This window comes from Pinus tabuliformis, chromosome 8 (genome assembly GCF_031772625.1).
Source record: "Pinus tabuliformis cultivar Carrire ecotype Pingquan chromosome 8, CPIR1, whole genome shotgun sequence".
Classification (NCBI taxonomy): Eukaryota; Viridiplantae; Streptophyta; class Pinopsida; order Pinales; family Pinaceae; genus Pinus; species Pinus tabuliformis.
This window is the reverse complement of record NC_142294.1, coordinates 1719025202-1719037334: the sequence shown is the minus strand read 5'-3', so window position 1 is coordinate 1719037334 and position 12133 is coordinate 1719025202. Positions and strand designations below refer to the sequence as shown.

The 12133-nt window shown below is 36.4% G+C and overlaps 1 pseudogene; it reads right to left on the bottom strand.

Moving 5' to 3' along the window:
* Positions 1-10503: 10503 nt before the first annotated feature.
* On the bottom strand, positions 10504-11895 carry LOC149242928 (polyadenylate-binding protein 8 pseudogene; annotated as a pseudogene).
* Positions 11896-12133: the final 238 nt, after the last annotated feature.

The window sequence follows — 12133 nt, the reverse complement described above, 5'->3', positions numbered from 1 at the left end:
ACGGGAAGCATTTTCAAAATCATATGATGATTGAATTAGCTTCCAAATTGGGACTTTCAAATGAAAATTCCACTCCCTATTATCCTCAGGCTAACAGACAAGTTGAGGTGATTAACAAAGTTCTGAAGGTTATGCTTCAACATATGATAGGGGTCCATAAATCGTATTGGAACATTCTTCTATTTGTTGCCTTGTGGGCATATTGAACATCAATTAGGACTTCTAGTGGATTCACACCCTTCTAGTTGGTGTATGGTCTAGAAGCAATCCTCCCCATCGAATGCGAAATTCCATCGTTGAAACTAGCTATCGAAATTCTCCCTACTAATTCCACATAAGAGGAGCATCTTTTACATCTAACTCATTTGGATGAAACCCGATACGATGTTGCTTTAGCCAATGAAGCCCATGAAATATGCATTAAAGAACAATATGACAAAAGTGTCAAGCCTAGAATCTTCTAAGAAGGAGACCTAGTTCTCTTATATGATCATGAGGTCGACATGTTTAATCGATGAAATTTCTAGCCTATGTGCCTATGCCCATACTTTATCAAGTGAGTCCTTTCAAAAGGGTCTTACAAGTTTCTCGAGTTCCATTGGCGCAACCTAGAAATGGGTTGTACCTCAAAAAATATTATGCTTGATCCCATGCATGGTACACTATGTACATACTGTCTATAGGTATGTGGAGTGTGCTTGCAGTGTGTTTTCCAGAGTTTCTCATTGTTTATGTTGATTTTGTTTACTTTTGGATTGCATATGTCAACCTCTCTCGAACCATATATTGGTTATGCCGATGGTGCTAGCCGTAGTAATCAGAACCTATTGTCCACAGCGTGGGTTATTTTTGCTCTGAATGGTGAGCTAGTGCTCAGTATGCAAGGGATTTGCATTGGTCGCTTGAATAAAAACATCATTGAGTATAACGCAGTGGTTAAGCTTCTTTCTGATGCTATTTCACATGGTATCTGTCATATAGTCATCAGGCTTGACTTGCAGCTCGTAGTACTACAACACGCTAACATCCATTTCATGAGAAACCCCACCATCCTTCACATCATTTTGAGAGTGTGTCTTCCAGAAAGAAATTTTGACTTCATACAATATGAACATATTTCTAGAAACATGAACACATTAGAATATTCCCTAGCTATTTTTTTTAGATCGACATTTGCAAAGAATAAATTTCAATTGACATCACATTATATTGAAAGCAGAATAGGAACTAGGAAACACTGAATCTATATATATATATATATATACATATATATATATATATATATACATATATATATATATATATACATATATATATATATATATACATATATATATATATATATATACATATATATATATATATATATACATATATATATATATATATTAAGTTTGGTTTTACAAAATGTGTGCCCCAAGAAACATATGGCTACATTGTCCATATAAAACTACATGAATAAATCTAAATAGACAAATCAGTGGTGATCATGATAAAACGACATTACATGACCTATCTTGTGTAGTAATTAGCCAATACAACTAGGCACTCTGATTCTGTGTCACTGAAGATGTAATGGAAGTTGATCGACCACTGTCTCATCAATCTCATGTGTCAGTCCGTCCAAATGGCACTCCACCTCTGATAGGATCTTTGTTACATCTGGATCATGTAGCACATCTTGGCCCACCGTAATGACCGATACTAGTCCCACTACCTCCTCCTATGGATGTCTCTCTATGTGATGGAGATATGTAGCACCCATTGGTTGAACAGGTCCAATGTATGCGTGAAAAAATCAAAATAGTTTAGTCTTGGGAACATAAAAAGAAAAAAAATCATATCTCAAGAATGTAATGGTCAAAGTATCTTACCTGAAGCATCCCATTTCTCACCCTTAGGAAACTCGAGCTCGGGATCATCATGAAAATCAATACCTGCGCAAGGATAATCATCAATGATGGAACTTCCTGCGTAACCACGCAAAGAAGGCTAGTGAAAAATTAATCATTGATGGGCTTGCATGTCGGCTCATATGGTCGATCAACATCCTCATCCATGGGGTCCTTGGATCGATGGGATCATGTACAATCTGTTGAGGCTGCAGAAATGGCACCTGCTCTAGAGAAAAAGAGACTAAGATTGCTCCATAACTGAAGTTTTTCAATTTCCCTCCTTTTCTTTAGTAAGTTGTTCCTTCAAATTGACGAAGACACCTTCGCTCCAGTTGGATACTATCGGCTCTATAAATTCTATCCCATACTGCATGTAAGATCTACTCGCTACATGTAGTGTTGAGCTACCTTCCAATATTGAGATGATGAACAAGACCATTACCAAAGGTAATTGGGTTACATCCTTTATGTTAATCTTCCCATCTCTAGTAGGAAGGACTCGAGGTTTGCAATAGGTAGCAATATAGTCTTTCACCATCTCACCGCAAGTTCCTCCATATAGAAGGGAGACGAGGGAACCTGGTTCTGATAATCTTGTCAGAAAGTAAATATCCTCTACCTATATCTCAAGAATATTCTCCCCAAACATGAATGCCTGTGATTTTATATCCCATGAACTTGATTAGTTGCCTCATATTAGGAAGCCGGAATAATTTCACTAACCCGCAGTTTTTGAGCGTTTGGATGGTAGCTGGGTCATTTGCTACACTCAGATCTTATTCTTCGTGTTCTCTTTCTCGCTAGATGAATGCCATTTTGTACTAATGTGTACTTGAAACATCAAAAAGGGATCCATTAGGCTCTTTTCCATGCAAAAAACTCGAAAAAATTAGAAGAAAAACTGAGAAACAACTTATGAAAATGATGCCAATGCACCCCAGCAGTATCTACTAGAGTGTTTCCCCTCTACCTGTAGTGAATCCCTACCTAGGTGAAAATCAATTTTTGACATGGTGGGGGTGCATTGGTCCCAGGGCGTTTTTTATGAACCACAAGGGCCTCAAATCCCTAAAAATATTACATGAAATCACAAAAATAGACCATAGAAAGAAAAAGAAAGGTTTTAGTTCCTACCTGGAAGCGACGACACTTAAAATGGTTGAAGGTAAAATGTGAAATGGCAATAATTACAGGTCATTTTGATTATCTATGGTCATTTTCTGATTATTTTATTCATTTTTAGTGTTGTGACCTAGATATGCTTCATTTTTACTATGAAATATGTGTGTTTAATCCTTCTTGTGGTGTTTTGAGAAGGACGACAACTATTATCAAGTTTTCATTTTGTTTTGAATAGGTTACTTTGACCATAGAGTATAATTTTATCTCTTTTTCAGGCTATGTAAACCAATGAAAAAGGAACCCCCCTGGAGTTCTCTTTCAGCTCTTTTCAAACTCCCAAAATATGAAGATATTGTCAAGCATTTGTCTTTCTCAACTCATAAAAGTAAATGAAAATACGTCTACTCAATATAAGTAATTTCACCCTTTTTCTGGACTTAGCTAGACTAGCTACGAAAAAGGAATACCTTACTTGAACATGGATAAGAGGTTCTCTTGGGTATTATTTTCTACCGTTTCAGACCTAAGGGACTATCTATGAAAAGGGACATCTGGATTTTCGCCTCTTTTTCAAATTCTGTAAACATGAAAAAGATGTCGATTTTTACCTTCACTGGGCTCATTATAACATCAAACAATGATGGACTTGTCAAACATGACAAGGCAAAACCACTCCTTCTCAGGGTTGGTTAAATATACTCAGAGGGATTCATCCAAAGGATGGACTTACAGATGAAGCATATGTTTTCCTCCTCAAGCTTGTTATAAATTAAAGAGGTAATGACCAGTATGGTTGGGGAAATAAGGAAAACAGGGGATTCCATTTTTCTAATGGCAGCAAGTCGTTATTGAACACGACACTCTTACACTTCATCTCTATTGTTGTTGGGTTGGGTAATCGACTTGTCTTTTGTTTATCATACCGTTTTCATAGCCTCCATCTTGGTTTTGGGTCAATGTTGCCAACTCCATTCAGTTTTGGTGGTGTGTTCAAGAGAAGTTGTTTATTTGATCTCTGCTACAATACTCTTAAGCCTTCATTTCATGTTTTCCTTTCCTGATTTGGTTCCATATCAACATCATTCTGATCATTCTGTCTCAATCATCATACCCATTTCGTTTCGTTGATGGGGGATACATCAAGGCCCTCCTACGATGGGTCGCTTCCCGTTGACATCAACACATCATCTAGGAAGCTGAATTAGAAACACCCCTTGGTACCTTGGTGCTTGCATACCTCAATGGAAATTTTCCTCACTCTCGGCAACAGTTTTAAATCAATGGCTTTCAACCGAAATATTTTGTGTGGTGTTCGAAATCAACTCATTTATTCACACTATATAAATTGTACTATAGTGCCTTTAGAGCCAATAACATCATCGGTAGTTTCTCTCGCGTCTATTAATGGCTTACATCATTGGTTAGTAATCAGATGGTTTCTACCATGCTCAACTACAACTTATTGATCCAAATGGTTAGACTCATACTTTGATTGGTCGTGTGAACGAGATAGAAGACCCCAGATCTAGTTTCATTCATCCAGGCCGCGATTTCAGGATTATACATAGATCATAGTGTATCATGGCTATGATCATATTGACAGTCATCCCTAGTTTTCACAAGGTAAAGCACTTTAGTCATCAGTCATCATCTCTGAATTTGAGCTTTAGGTGGCATTCTGTTCTAGGCCATTTTTTCACATCCAATCAGTGTGCCTCCAAATGGGATCAATCGAAATCCTATTCTCCCTTGTCACCATCTTGCACAAATCTCTAATCATGTACCTTTCATTTCCTAGATTTTGAGCCCTAGAATGCTTCATTCGACCCAGTTTAAGGATCAACACTCCCTGTAAGCCTATTGGGATTTGTTCACCAATAGGTTCCACTATGGCCTATGTTGGTCACCAATAGGTTGCTCCCCTTTGCACTTACATTAGTTCTATAAATCTGGGAGAAGGATTAGGATTTTGGAAGCTTCACCTTCTATGAGTTTCCAGAAGTTGTTAGAACTACTTGCCTTGGATAAATCATTCGGATCCTATCCATCCCTACATTGGATTTTTCACCACTTATCCCTTGATCCTATTCCTGCGTCAGAGGTGGATCTCTTACCCTTGAATGGTAATTGGATAAGAACTCCTAACTTACCTTGCTTCTCTATATATTTCCAACATTCTATGAGGTTGGGGGTTGGATTTTGGAGAATAATTATGCCCTTATGCTTATGTAGTGAGTGGTCACCATTCTATGCTTTTAGGGTGATTGGAGGTGCATATTGTGACAAGGAAAGGATAAGTCAACAACTTGTAGGATCTCTTCTATAAGATCAATTGCTACTTATGGTTGTAATCTCCTTCCATTTATAGTAATGCAATGAATTAATTGTTTTCCTATATGTGATATTGTTTTCATATATTTCAATACCATGTTGATCTATTGAATGAAGTATTTAGATGATACTGCATACATCTCATAGTTTCTTGGCTTGTGTTATCTAACTATGAAGGTTCTAATTTTGGCAATCGGAGCTAGAATTGGAGATTCTAAGCTAAAGAATGATTGAATCGTGCCAAGGATTCCAGGTAGGCCTCGCTCAACTATCTATTTACTTTAAACAAAAGCATTAGCTTCCTTGTCTCTCTATTGTTCTAGGTTAGCCACGAACCTAGGGGAGATACTTTTGTCTGCAAGCGTAAATCCCATATAACAATATTAATGGATCTAGAATTTGTACACATTCTCCATTGACATGTCTTCTTTGTAGTCGATATTCTTAGTACAACACATCAACTCAAACTTTCTCTTATCAATCCTCTATCAGGCGACTCATATACCTACTTATTTACTTCTTCATTCTCTATTGGGGTCATCCTGTAAGGTGCCTTGTTTCGTAAGCTTGATCCAGGAATCAAGTCAATCTAATGAGAAATGCTTCTCACGGGAGATAGTCCTTTTGTAAATTCATTAGCAACAATCTCTTGGAATTCATCTAATAAGGATTTTATTTTTGTCAGGATGGCTCCTAATTTCACTTCCTTTGGCATAGTCTTTGCAATCATTATTAAACATAATTTTGTCTTTTGTTCGTCATGTACAAAATACTTGATTTAACACAACATGATCTTGTTTTTATAGATGTTGGTACTTCCTCCTACAGTTGTATTTTGTAGCAAAAGGGTGACTTTGTACCATTGTATATATTTCTTGAACTCATATGTATTTGCCCAGGTATCATGGTGAATTTTTTTGTTAAACAACAATGGTCTTTCAAGAAGTATGCATCCATATCAACTACATCACATAGTTATTTATCCTCAAGATTTCAAATTTGAAAATTCACCGAGCATTGCTTAGTCACAACCACCTGTTGTCCCTTTTGTAACCATGCGACTCTATAAGGGTTTAGATGGACTAAACTGTTGAGTTTCAATTTTTCCATGAATTCAATGGAGAATAAATTATCTGTACTTCCTCCAAATATAACCAAGTTAAAACATTTTCCTTGGAACTTACATTTAGTTTTTAAAACTTTCCTTTCTTTCTCTGGTTCTTCCATTATCTTCTTCTTAGGCTTGAGCAACACTCTACCAAACATTAAATTTTCTACTTGTTCTTGTTGAAGCATGGTCACATTTTCACCAATAATAGAAGCTTAATTAGCTAGCATAACTTGTGTTTTAGCTTCACTTCTGCTCCCTGAACCTTTTCCTTTCTAGCACTCATATTTTTTATGCCCTTCAACTCCACAATGGTAAAAAGTAATTACATACTTTCCCTTTCCTCTTTCAAGACATTGTCTGCTTCTTCAAGTACTATTGCCACCTCTACCACCTTAACCACTAGTGGATTCTTCTTCCTTTTCAGTCACTCTTGCAATCCCTACCTTACCTTTGCCTCTAAAACCTCTTCCTTTGCCTTTTGGTTGTGTTTGCTATTCAACTTTTTCTCCATTTTCAAGGAAATGTGATAGGATTCATCAACAATATAGATCAAAGCTATAGTCTAAAAAAACTCCTCATTGTACTCACGAAAGGAGGTCTCCTTTTGTCTTAGATTTTGGACTTGTCTATACAAATTTTTTTGGTAATCAATAGGAAAAAATTTATCCTTGATCTCCATGAACATATCCTTCCAAGTCTTGATATTCTATAGCTGATTATCTACTCCATATTTCTACAACATATCCCACCATAGTGAAACATGGCCTTTCAACTTTGTCATGGAAAATTTCACCCTATGTGGATCCTGGACATTTTCATACTCAAAGTGTCTTTTGAGTTCCCCAATCCAATCGATGAGCACATCACCTCTCAAATTTCCCTCATAACATGAAAATTAAACTCTTCCATTTCCTCTATTTCTCATATATGAAATCAACCTCATTGTTGGTTCTCTCTCCTCAGCCTCCTTTTCTTCATCGATTTCTTATTCGATCTATGAATCTACTTCTGTGTCTTCATTTCTTCTATGCTGCAACTCTTTTATTATTTGTATTAACTCTTCTAGCTATTGATTTCCTGCACCTCCTCGTCTTGTTCATCTTCTCCTTGGTCACATCTTTACAAGTTGTAAATGTCTCACCAACATCCACAGACCTCAACCCAGTTTCTGTGACCCAACTTGTACTTTGAGCACTCTTGTTGCATAACCATTAAAGAAGGTTTCCTTGTACCTTGTTACACGAAGCAAATCCAAGGTGCAAATCTCAAAACAAATCCTGCTCTAATACCACTCGACGCAACCTAGGTTGAGTAGATTTCACAACATCTATAGAATCTGGATCATTGTTATGAAGCACACATCCTATGACATTTGAATTTTCTTATTAAATTAATTAATTCAAGGACTAAATAACAAAGCACAAACAAAGAGTAATTCAATTATGCTCACGAGAACCAACCCAAAAATTAAATACTTTTATTTTATCAAAGTGTGTTGTTACAGAAAAGAATACAAAACTGAGAGTGGAGTCCTCAGAGTACTTCGAATTCCCCTGTTTTTACATAGCAATAGCATCCACAACAACCAAACACCCTCGCCAACTCATACATCAGCCAATCACATTGTCTAAACATTGTGCAACAGAAAAACCAATCCCAACATCACAAGAGCCAGGAGCCCGAACAAACCAATAGCAAAAAGAAAAAGCAAAAATACCCTTTTCTTATCTGTTCATCCAATTTATCCTCATGTTGTTGACCTCTTCATATTCCACTGAAAAAAATCGCTTCCCCTCGCTGCTGACTACTTCACCTTTCATAACTGAGTCAATATGCTTCCTCTCAGTGTGCATTCAAACAAAATTTGTAACCTTTGTCTCAATATCATAGAGCATCCAATAGTGGTTATCTTGTAGCAGCACAGCTAAATAATTGTTGTATTTGGATGTGTCAGCGATTATATGCAATAGGAGTATCACCACGCAATCCTAAGAGCGTTAAGCACTTCAAAAGTAGTCGTCACTTCAATAAAATGTAGCTACATGGGTAGCATCAACTAACAATTAGGTGTATCATCAACTACATAATAGGTGTATCAAAGGGAAACTATCCAAATAAGTGTAGGGATAGTTGAATATAAGAGATTAATTTTCTAAGGAGTAGACAAGTCTACAAGAATCTCACCTTAGCACAACATAATCACAGGGGAAGGTTAGTTGCAAGGGGAGTATTCAAACTTTTCTCCTTTGATATCAAAGGGGGGTAATGAGAAAACATTAGCATACTGGGATTCTTTATGGTTCTTGATACAAATATATTCAGGGGGGGGAGAATGTAATTGGATTCTTAGAAGAAAATGGGCGAGAGTGAGAAAAACAACAAAATTGGAGTGTAGGAAATTAATAGCATAACTAATGTGGCCAAAGAGCCATCAATGGCCTAAAATGTTTGGTATCTATATTTGGTGGTGTTTCCATCAATGCCAAAGGGGGAGATTATTGAGAAAATTTATGTAGTTTGGAGTAGCCTACCATTAACATGAAATTTGCACACTCACCTATGTAATTCTAGTTTTGACTAAAAAAAAGCATGCATACTATATTGGTGTCTACTCCGGTTAGAATAGCCTAGTTAGAGTATTGAGCCTTAAGTTAATATAGGTTAAAAGTTCAGCAATTAAGAGAAGAAGTGTCTTCCTCCAAGTATGTTTTTCTCTTTTTATTAAATAAACATGTAACCACAATGAATGAAAAAAATATAAAAATCAACCTGAATGATATTGTGATGTATGCATCCAATAAATCAATATGGTATATTGATCTCCATTTTTCTTAAATAAACATGTAGCTACAAGGTGATGTGTAAGATGGGCTGCTTTTGGGGTTCCGTATTCTCCCATACATAACTAATTAGAGGGATTAGATAATTTTATTTTTTATGTGCAAGGAAAAAGTCTAAATGTCAGCAATCCTCAACTACAATTTAATGTGTATATTTATTTATTCAAAAATCATATTTAAATTTAATTTATAAACATATAAGAGCTTAATATATATATATATATATATATATAGAGAGAGAGAGAGAGAGAGAGAGAGAGAGAGAGAGAGAGAGTATGTAACTACATATATTATTAATCAACACAATAGATGCATCTTAATTCTACATCTACCAACTAGTGCCTAGATAGCATTATCACATTAATAAATACATGTAATTCATCAAATTATAAGTATTTTATTGACCTAGCTAACATCTACGAATATACAAGCATCATTAGATGTCATAATACTATGTGATATCATTGAATGTTTGTTTATAAGGTATAATTATGGAGCCAACTTCATAGAGGTACAAACTGAAGTTTGATATAATGACATTAAAACAATTCAAGGAACATTTAAAAAAAATTATGATTAAAACTAATTTGCAAAAAAATAAATGGAAACTTTATCAACTATTAACAAATTTCCAACCTAATTACTTTTGAAATATTTTGGGAAACTCTATAAGTAAAATGAAATGTGAATTAACTTGTAAATTTAAAAATAAACCAATTTAGCAATGATCATTTAAATATAATCTAGGACGTTTTGGATTATAAACAGAGGCACGGGGCAAGAACAATTGGTGCCATGCCAACTAGATTAGGTAACTAGGAGAAATGTGAGTGCAACATTGCTCTTCTCTCCTCTTTTCGTTGAGCAGGAGAAACATAAAGAGGCTTACGGAGGACACCTTTCTTATTCATTTCTGCCAAAGCTCGGGATGCTTCATCAGAAGATGGGAATGGGACTTCTCTCATTACGTTGCATGAAGTGATTGTGGGGTAAAAGGAAAATGGGAATGAGATTTGCATGAAAATCCCTGGTTGCCTTGCATGAAGTGATTGTGGCATAAAAGGAAAAAGGTTCTCTCAATGTGTTATCATCAATGCTATCATGCAAATGTTTTAAATAAAGATTTGCAGATTTCTTGAGTGCTTTTCCAAGGCATCATTTATTGCCATCAATTTAAACTCTGGCTGCATCATCTGCGTTTTCTTCAATTGCCCAATGGATTAAGCAATTGAGAGAAATGAGACTGTAGCTTTGCTCTTCTCTCCTCCTTTGGCTGAGCCAAAGAAACATAAAGAGGCTTGCCTATGACAACTTTCTTATTCATTTCTGCCAAAGCTAGAGATGCTTCATCACGGGATGAGAATGAGACAAATCTGAAACCTTTACTATATCCCTGAAAATCCCTCATTACCTTGCATGAAGTGATTGTGCCATAAATAAAAAACAGTTCTCTCAACTTGTTATCATCAATACTATTATCCAAATGTTTTAAATAAAGATTTGTTCCGGATTGCCCCCTTAATTCAGATTTTTGCAGTGCTTTTCCAACGTACAATTCCTTGCCATCAATTTTCTTGCCAGTTATACTCTCAACGCACTTTGTTGTGCATTATCAAAATTGAAAAATCCAAAACACTTTGACTTTCCAGCTTCATCCCTCATCACTGCTACACTTACCAAAGTAATTGTTCCATACATACTTACCAAAGTAATTCCTCATATCCTCATCATTCATGGACTCTGATAAATTGTTAACAAAAACATTTTTAAACTTGGCTTTTCCATTTGTTTGTTGTGACTCTGAGTCTGACTTCTTTTTCATGAATTTTAATTCTTCTCTCTCTTCCTTTTTCATAAATGGGCCAACATAAACGTGTCTGTCGTTTATCAACGCACCATTCATACATTTAATTGCATTTTGCGCTGCTTCGTCTTGCTCAAAATGCACAAATCCATATCCTTTGGATTGCCCTGATGCATCTGTTGCAATCTTAGAAGAGAGAATGGGTCCGAACACAGAGAATTTGTGATAGAGGGTTTTATTGTCTACTGCTTTGTGAAGATTTTTAATAAATATGTTTGCGGATCCACACTTGCGGATGCTGGGGTCACGGTGTGAGTACATTATCCGAATAGGCTTTCCATTAAGGGGTGTAAAATTCAAGCTGCGTAAAGCCTCGCTGGCATTTTCAGCAGTGCTGTAATTGACATAGCCGTATCCCAGAGAAGTCTTGGTCATGGCATCTCTGCAGATGCGAACACTGACCACGGGGCCAACCCGTTGGAAGAGTTCCTGAATTTGGGCGTCGCTAACATTCCTCTCCAGATCCCCCACATACAGAGATTTGGGCCCCACTGGTATATTCTCCTTCTCCTTCTGGCTGCCATTCTTAAAAACTCCCTGAGATTTGGTCCCTACGGATTCGTTATTAATAACCCTCTGAGATTTGGGCCCTGCTGATTCATTATTAATAACTTGTGATACTGATTCATTCTCGCTGCCATTATTAATAACTTGCATATTGTGGCTGCCATTATTAGTAACTGCAGCGTGTTCTTCTTGGGATTGGACCTTAACAGCAGCAGCAACTGCCATTGATGCGTCTTTGCTTTTATTTCTGCTTTCTCTTGAACCACAGCTTTCAAACACCCTTCAATTTGAGTGGTGATATACTTGTTTAAATGTGATGGAGTGGAGTGGTGATATACCTGTGAAGTGGAGTGGATTTATATATATAGATGTGGTGAAAGTATTGTGCGGGCAGTTGTTTATAACGCGACTTTTTGAAAGTTTTTCTGGCGGGTTTTTCCGGTCGAAATTCAGCAGGAATTTA